Source organism: Coregonus clupeaformis, chromosome 5 (assembly GCF_020615455.1).
Source record: "Coregonus clupeaformis isolate EN_2021a chromosome 5, ASM2061545v1, whole genome shotgun sequence".
NCBI lineage: Eukaryota > Metazoa > Chordata > Actinopteri > Salmoniformes > Salmonidae > Coregonus > Coregonus clupeaformis.
In genome coordinates, this window is record NC_059196.1 from 22,801,887 (window position 1) to 22,810,713 (window position 8,827).

At 42.2% G+C, this 8,827-nt stretch overlaps 1 long non-coding RNA gene across 1 annotated transcript; it reads right to left on the reverse strand.

Annotated features, from left to right (window-relative positions):
- Positions 1-1,372: 1,372 nt before the first annotated feature.
- Positions 1,373-6,036, reverse strand: LOC123485031. The gene is made up of 3 exons (XR_006658825.1): positions 6,005-6,036; positions 2,310-2,348; positions 1,373-1,736 (listed from the first exon to the last, which is right to left on the reverse strand). It is a non-coding gene; the product is annotated as an uncharacterized LOC123485031 (long non-coding RNA).
- Positions 6,037-8,827: the final 2,791 nt, after the last annotated feature.

Below are 8,827 nucleotides of genomic sequence, written 5' to 3' on the forward strand. Positions count from 1 at the left end.
CAGGCAGGTTAACCATAAGAAAGATAATTACATTTCACAAGGCTTCACAACAAACCTAAACACTCAGATTTACATGTTCAAAATCACAGCATAGTCTTCTCTAAAAAGATATTCAGATGGTGATTTATAAATGTTGTGATCGTGTAGCCTGTCTGAATCCTTTACAATGATTATGTCAAGCTACCAGATCATTTGACGTTCTATTAAAGCTGAAATGCACCCTGAATCCGAAATCCCTGTGCATTTGTGTAGATCTGAAAGAGTTGGATAAGTGTAAGCAATATTATATTGCGACAATTCCACCTGGAGTATCAGAGAGCCATATGGAGCTACCACCTGTTTACCTTTCCAATCCTCTCAGATCTACACAAGTGCATAAGAAGTAGTGGGGTCTGGAGCTTGATTTGGAATTCAGGGGAGGTTACTGTTCACATGCACTTGTGTATTGCTGCATCCAAACAGCAGTCAGACTTCCCCTCTCCCTTCCCCATGCAAGTCTGTTGAATTCTGATACCGTTAACAAAAGATTGTAGACCAGCACGATTAACAGTTACAGACTAGGAGTATTATGACACATCTCAAGGCACAGAATGATTAGCATTATTATAATGACATGTACCGTTGTCTCATTATGTAGTCCCTAGAGCTACTGGTGTTGTAGGCTGGCAGTGATGGAATGGCTGTTTACGCAAAGGGTCAAGTCATCATAAGATCAAGTTATCAGGACTTGGCAAACAGACTCTGTGTGTACCTTTAGGAGTTGGCAACATTACAGTAGAAGACAGACACAATTGAATCTAGTTCAGCAGTAGACTAAGGTCATAAAACTAGATCTTGATCCATCTCTATCTCTGACGGGAACTAAAATTGAGTATGGACTCCTGAGTTGGTGTGTTTCTTGACATTGGTAGATTGTGTCATGGTCTCACTGATTTCAATTAGGTTTATTCGCCAACATTTTCAATAGAATTTCTTTTAAACCTTTCTTACATTATTACATCTTTCGCTCACTGATAAACTTAAGTAGATTCAGGCAAATGCCTTCATGTTCTATTTGAAACACTCCATAAAAACGACCATTTGTCTGAAACCATTGTTATGTCATTTGGCAATATTCCATATAGTGTAAAAAAAAAAGTACAACTATCAAAGACATTTACTGATACACAAAATAGGTCTCACAAGCAAGAGCCTGTAACTAAATCAAGATCTCCATTTGGCAATATAGAAAGGCTTTTGAGCAGAAAGTCTGACAGTTATGTCGTTTTGGTTATATACAGTGTGTGTGTGTGTGTCTCTTCCAGGGCTCCCTTTTTTAATCCGAGGGCAGAAGCAAGTAGAAAAACCAGTGGAGAAAAATGTGTATTGTAAAGTGAGAGATGTGAGATTTAAAAATAGATATAATGAACGTAACAAAATAAAAAGGCAATTTCCCAAAACTGGGAGAGGATAAGGCCCTAGAAGGAAAGGCCTGAATCTATTGAAGTGTTTTCTTGCCGAAACAGTCTCCTTATGACCTTATGTCACCGCTAGGCCACCGTAAGCAATGTATGACCTTATGTCACCGCTAGGCCACCGTATGCAACTCTCCCCTATTAGTTCATGAACTGCGTATAGCCCTCGGCTCCGGTTACTATAACGTCCATCCATATCCTCATGGCCTCCGGGGCAGGGGCCACCATGTAGTAGAGTCTGTCGTGAGTCTTCACACAGAAGGTCAACGAGGGATTGGGGCTCTGGGATTGGAGAAGAGAGAAAGGTCAAAGGTCAGTAATATGGAGATGACATGTAATTTAATGACTCCGATTTGACCCAAACAGCACTCGATGTTAAGGGGCGTGAAGGTGCGGCAGCTACCCATATCCTTTTGGGGAACATTGGAGGTTAGATTGAATGCAGAATATGTGGGCGGAGAGTTTTTTCTACGTGCTACCCTCCGATATTGTCTCAGATTCAACTAAAATAACCAATATCATGCTCTGTGTAAACAACTACATATTTTTTCTAAATTCATTGGTCATGATGGTTAGTACAATGGGTGCACTATAATAATCAAATATCTTAAACGACATCCCAAAAACCACAGGCAAGTGTTACGAGAGTTGCTACACATTTGCCCATATATATTTTTTTCAACAATTGATGACTTTTCAACAACTGATTGTCTTGTTGATGGACAATGGGGCTTCTCCTATGCTGACAATCACACTTCTGTCTATTGAACCTGTAAAAATAAGTGAGCACTACGCTGCTCTACCACGTGTTTATCCACAACACACAGTTAATCATGGCGTGGCGGGCACACACACCTCTCTTCGAAACTGAGGAGGCAGGAGCTCAGAAAAGTGCTGAAGGAGACAATCAGAGTCAAAACAGGATACAGGAAATACTGCAGCAGCTCGACTGCCAGCAGGACAGTACACACACACACACACACACACACACACACACACACACACACGACAATCTACACACACAACATAAGACGCATGTGCCCAACCCACATATTTTACAGTTGCACACATGCACTTCAGCTGTATACAGTATATGAAATACAACACTTTGATATGCACACACGCAAACACACACCTGGATAATCCACCCGTATTTAGTCTGTTTCAATTGTATTAATTGAAGGGACAGATTCAAACACAACCAATTCCACAGAGGAACAAACAAGTGAATAATCTCTCTAAGAAGGCTTGCTTTGGCAAACAACTCCAATGCAGGCACTTCAGACAAATACAGTGGGGAAAAAAAGTATTTAGTCAGCCACCAATTGTGCAAGTTTTCCCACTTAAAAAGATGAGAGAGGCCTGTAATTTTCATCATAGGTACACGTCAACTATGACAGACAAATTGAGAAAAGAAAATCCAGAAAATCACATTGTAGGATTTTTTATGAATTTATTTGCAAATTATGGTGGAAAATAAGTATTTGGTCACCAACAAACAAGCAAGATTTCTGGCTCTCACAGACCTGTAACTTCTTCTTTACGAGGCTCCTCTGTCCTCCACTCGTTACCTGTATTAATGGCACCTGTTTGAACTTGTTATCAGTATAAAAGACACCTGTCCACAACCTCAAACAGTCACACTCCAAACTCCACTATGGCCAAGACCAAAGAGCTGTCAAAGGACACCAGAAACAAAATTGTAGACCTGCACCAGGCTTGGAAGACTGAATCTGCAATAGGTAAGCAGCTTGGTTTGAAGAAATCAACTGTGGGAGCAATTATTAGGAAATGGAAGACATACAAAACCACTGATAATCTCCCTCGATCTGGGGCTCCACGCAAGATCTCACCCCGTGTGGTCAAAATGATTACGGTGAGCAAAAATCCCAGAACCACACGGGGGGACCTAGTGAATGACCTGCAGAGAACTGGGACCAAAGTAACAAAGCCTACCATCAGTAACACACTAAGCTGCCAGGGACTCAAATCCTGCAGTGCCAGACGTGTCCCCCTGCTTAAGCCAGTACATGTCCAGGCCCGTCTGAAGTTTGCTAGAGTGCATTTGGATGATCCAGAAGAGGATTGGGAGAATGTCATATGGTCAGATGAAACCAAAATATAACTTTTTGGTAAAAACTCAACTCGTCGTGTTTGGAGGACAAAGAATGCTGAGTTGCATCCAAAGAACACCATACCTACTGTGAAGCATGGGGGTGGAAACATCATGCTTTGGGGCTGTTTTTCTGCAAAGGGACCAGGACGACTGATCCGTGTAAAGGAAAGAATGAATGGGGCCATGTATCGTGAGATTTTGAGTGAAAACCTCCTTCCATCAGCAAGGGCATTGAAGATGAAACGTGGCTGGGTCTTTCAGCATGACAATGATCCCAAACACACCGCCCAGGCAACGAAGGAGTGGCTTCGTAAGAAGCATTTCAAGGTCCTGGAGTGGCCTAGCCAGTTTCCAGATCTCAACCCCATAGAAAATCTTTGGAGGGAGTTGAAAGTCCGTGTTGCCCAGCGACAGCCCCAAAACATCACTGCTCTAGAGGAGATCTGCATGGAGGAATGGGCCAAAATACCAGCAACAGTGTGTGAAAACCTTGTGAAGACTTACAGAAAACGTTTGACCTGTGTCATTGCCAACAAAGGGTATATACCGTATTTTCCGCACTATAAGGCGCACTTAAAAGCCTTTAATTTTCTCCAAAAACGACAGTGCGCCTTATAATCCGGAGCGCTTTATATATGGATCAATTGGTTAATTGGTTGATCCATGCTGGTTGTACACGCCGCTCAAGGCGCTCTGTCAAAATGTTTCAGTATGAAAAACCAATAAAAACAATTTAATAATAATGAAATGTTTCAGTACGACTGGTACACTACAAAGCCGCACCGCTTGCAGCATTACGGCTACCGTTGTCAGTAAACACTGGTACTGTGCTTACTCACAGTCCCACACCACTTGTCTGTGTATAAAGACCCCAAAAGGGCAGCTTTCAAGAGACACGCTTACGACGCAGAGTTCAAGCTCAAGGCTGTCGGTCACGCAGTAGAATATGGGAATAGAGCAGCAGCGAGAGAATTCAACATTAATGAATCAATGGGCTGATATATCAGTCTCAACTGTGGTCCAAGCTTTCACGAAGGCAGGAATAATCTCTAAACTGCCAGGCAACAGCAACGACACTGACTCGGATAATGACGAGAGGGAGCCGGGCAGGTTGGATGCCGTAGTCGCCCAACTGTTCAATTCGGACACTGAAGAAGAAGAATTCGAGGGATTCGTGGACGGGGAATGAACTGAAAAAGTGAGCTTTACGTGTTATACGTAACTGAACAATGTTGAGTTATGCACTAACGTTTGATTTAGTGGTATCAGACTGTTTCTTTTACTATGTGTTTACTGAATCAGGGAAAAGTTCCCCTCCACGTTTGGGAGAAGAGTGAGCAAGGCTGGGAGATATTGTTAATATGCACATTAACGTTTGAACAACGTTACCATGGGAGTGAAGGAGTTGTCAGAACGCTTAATCCAGGCTCTGTCGTAGCTGGCCGCGACCGGGAGACCCATGGGGCAGCGCACAATTGGCCCAGCGTCGGCCAGGGTAGGGGAGGGAATGGCCGGCAGGGATGTAGCTCAGTTGGTAGAGCATGGTGTTTGCAACACCAGGGCTGTGGGTTCAATTCCCACGGGGGGTATAAAAAATAATGTATGCACTAACTGTAAGTCGCTCTGGATAAGAGCGTCTGCTAAATGACTAAAATGTAAATGTTAATAAAGTTTGACTTTATCTGACTGTTTTGTTGACATTCCCTTTAGCACAGCTCCATCTAGTGGATGCATAACGCAACCCCAGTCAATCGTTTGACTATCTTCTATTCTATGCGCCTTATAATCCGGTGCGCCCTATATATGAAAACAGTTCTAAAATAAGCCAGTCATTGAAGGTGCGCCTTATAATCCGGTGCGCCTTATAGTGCGGAAAATACGGTAACAAAGTATTGAGAAACTTTTGTTATTGACCAAATATTTATTTTCCACCATAAATTGCAAATAAATTCATTAAAAATCCTACAATGTGATTTTCTGGATTTTTTTTCCTAAATTTGTCTGTCATAGTTGACGTGTACCTATGATGAAAATTACAGGCCTCTCTCATCTTTTTAAGTGGGAGAACTTGCACAATTGGTGGCTGACTAAAAACTTTTTTCCCCCACTGTATGAAACCAAGGGGGAAAATGTGAGGATCCAGAGATGCACTGTTCTGTAATGACTGTGGGTTTTCATTATGTCTTGTAATAATCATGCATGATTACGCTCCTGGTGGGTATTCAACAGAAAGTTGCAGATAGCAATGGAATATGTAGAGCTGACACAAATCCTTATTCTACATGACAGACAATCCTATCAATTCTACATTATACATTTCTATCTGAACATTCTGTGTAAACAACCAAATCAACAAACACACACACATGTTGCACTGGGGTAAGAGGGGCAGAGAACAAGCAATGGGTGGGTCGAGACAAAAAGTGATACATACATTGGCCAAATTGAGGTTGAAAAATCCTTTCTGTGGAACCAGCCAGTCAAAGCAAAAGAGTGAGAAGAGAAATGAAAGCGTGGAAGAAGCAAAACGTGTATAAAACAAAAGATCTTAAAGAAAGATAAATATTTAATCAGTACAGTGAAAGCATAAAAAGAAAAGTGATTAGAGGATTTTATTGTTTTCTGTATAAAGATTGTTCTCCAATTGTTGGGTAGATAACACAGAACGTACCTTTGTGGCGCTACGCAAGTGATCATAGTAGACCTCTTCAATGGCCTGGAAGTAGATGACTCCTTTCAGTTTGGTCTCGTGCTTGTCTGTAGAGGAGATGAACATGACAAAATGCTTAGGTAAAAATATCACGTTATTATTTTAGATTCCTACAGTACAGTTTCTTTGATGACAGACGGAGAGAGAGTCATAGTAAAGGACAATCCTTTTCATTGTTAATCACAATTCTATTCTTGAGCTTGTACAGTATTTCCTAAGCCAGTGTCATAAAAGTAACATACTGTATCATCATGTCCATTTGAAGAATTTTGCAGCCAAAAAAGCTCCTCGAAATATATGTATGTTTCAAGTAATTTTTTGTTGAGAACACGGCTTCCTTTTCATTTTAAATAGGTTGCAGTGTCTCTGACTACTACTGTATTTTAGACTTCGGCCTCTATTCAATCCTCCTTGCAGAAATTCAGCTTTACAGCGTGATTGAAATTTAAAGGCAATGTTCCCCCTTTAGTGGAGACTGCATTCACAGTAAACGCTGCATGTCGGCTCAATCGGAAATAACTTTTCATTTATATCGCGGAATTGAATAGAGCCCCTGATTTCTACATTCTTACACCCTTATGGTACAATATTGCAGCTTATTTCATCAACCACTGCAAAAACACAAGAGGAACCGGGGGTAACTTTATGCCCCTTTTTACCTTCAGGCATAAACTGCACTAGATCCCTGCTACATAAAAATAATAATACAAGCGCAATTTTTTTGGAAAAGTAGTTGCAATTTTATATGAAGTAATTATTTAATAATTATCTGTTTTATCATGCAAATCGCCAAGCATTTGCATATTACTGTATCTAAACGCCTGCTACCAAACCGCTACCCACAAATGTGCATTACCCTTGTGTATCCTAATGTTCATCTCTACCGAACTCATTTATACCACCTTTCACAAATACAGTCTACATTAAGGTCAAGGGGTATGAATGTGCCATGCACTGTATCTCCCATTGGCTCGATCAGAGCAGTTTCGTTACCAATGTAATAGGAGAAGGTCCTTTTGAGGCGGTCGAAGACAAACCAGCGTTTCTTCCACGACTTGATTTTGCCGCCCATCTTGACCAGGTAACCCTTGCACATCTTCTCTGTGAGGACCACGTGGTAAGAGGTCTCCACGTTGTGGCCTGATGACTCGATGTGGGAGCGCAAGTCAAACTCCTCCTTGCGGATGGGCAGGTAACGAGTCATAGGACGAGCCTGAGGAAAGAAGGAAACAAACGTGTAACGAGTCTTTCAAAAGCCTATACGACTAACAGATGATCAGAGAGACAGATCTCAAAATGCATTTTCTTTTTGTTTGGATTTTTCGTTGTTATCGGGCCTGAGGCTCACCTGGGAGAAGTTATTGCTCCTCATCTTCACCTCCTTGTCCACCAGCTGCTGCCTGTGCACCGTCTCGTCCTGCAGCCTCTTCTCAGCCTCCTCGCGCCTCCTCCTCTCCTCCTCCAGCATCTGCCTACGGGCATGGCTCTCTCGCTCCTGGAGAGAAGGACGGAGGTGGAGAAAAGATCATGAACATAATGCCCTTTTTACATCAGCAGTTGTCGCAAAGTGCTTTACAGATCCCCAGCCTAAAACCCAAAACAGAAAGCAATGCAGAGGTAGAAGCAGAGTGGCTAGGAAAAACTCCTTAGAAGGCAGAAAAATAGAGAGGAACCAGGCTCTGACGGGTGGCCAGTCATGTTCTGGCTGTAAACACTGAAGTAAGATGTTAGTATGGGATCTAATAGGAAGCTAGCCATGGTGTGTGAGGTGGTGTCTTACTTTGGATTCTATGAGCCTGGCCTTCTCTAGGTGGGCTTCTTTCAGCATCTTCTCCATCTCTTCGATCTTCAGCGCGTCCATCCCACTGGCACTGCAAACCAAACACAGTCAGAGATACATCTCAACTACCAATGACATCCATCATTCAATATATTTATGGGTAACAGTGTATTAATACTCTTAAGTCCCAAAACTGTGGCCCGTCATGGAAAACCACCCCCAAAATGGTTAAAGATCGGCGAGCTTCTCACATAGGAACGAAGAGGATTAAGTAAGTCCTAAAACATCTGTCATCACTGGTCATAAAAACATTAACTTACTATGTGGACACTAACTACCATAAAGAGTTATTAACTATTATCAACTGTTTAGAGGTCCAATGCTGTATACACTGGAAATGTCCCGCAAGGTTGTTTTCATTACGGCATGCGAAGGACAACATTCTAAAAAGTTTTGCAACAGAAGACGAATGACTGTTTCTCATTGGACATGTCCAGATAGTAACCTCCCCTCTTCACTCCGCTTTGGATGTTTTTTCCCCCCACTTCCTGCCTACTGAACACAACCCTAATGAGTGCTTAGGCCAGTTGATTACGTGCAATCTTTGATATCCCATTTAAAGTGGAGAAACTGCTGTGCTTTCACCAGGTGCAAAGGGGATGGACACATCTGCCTTGTCTGTGTGCAACCACACACACATCCTACCTTTCATATCAACTGGCTCAGGGCAACCCCTCTTTATCTGTGCAGAGTGTCTTCACTAGTCT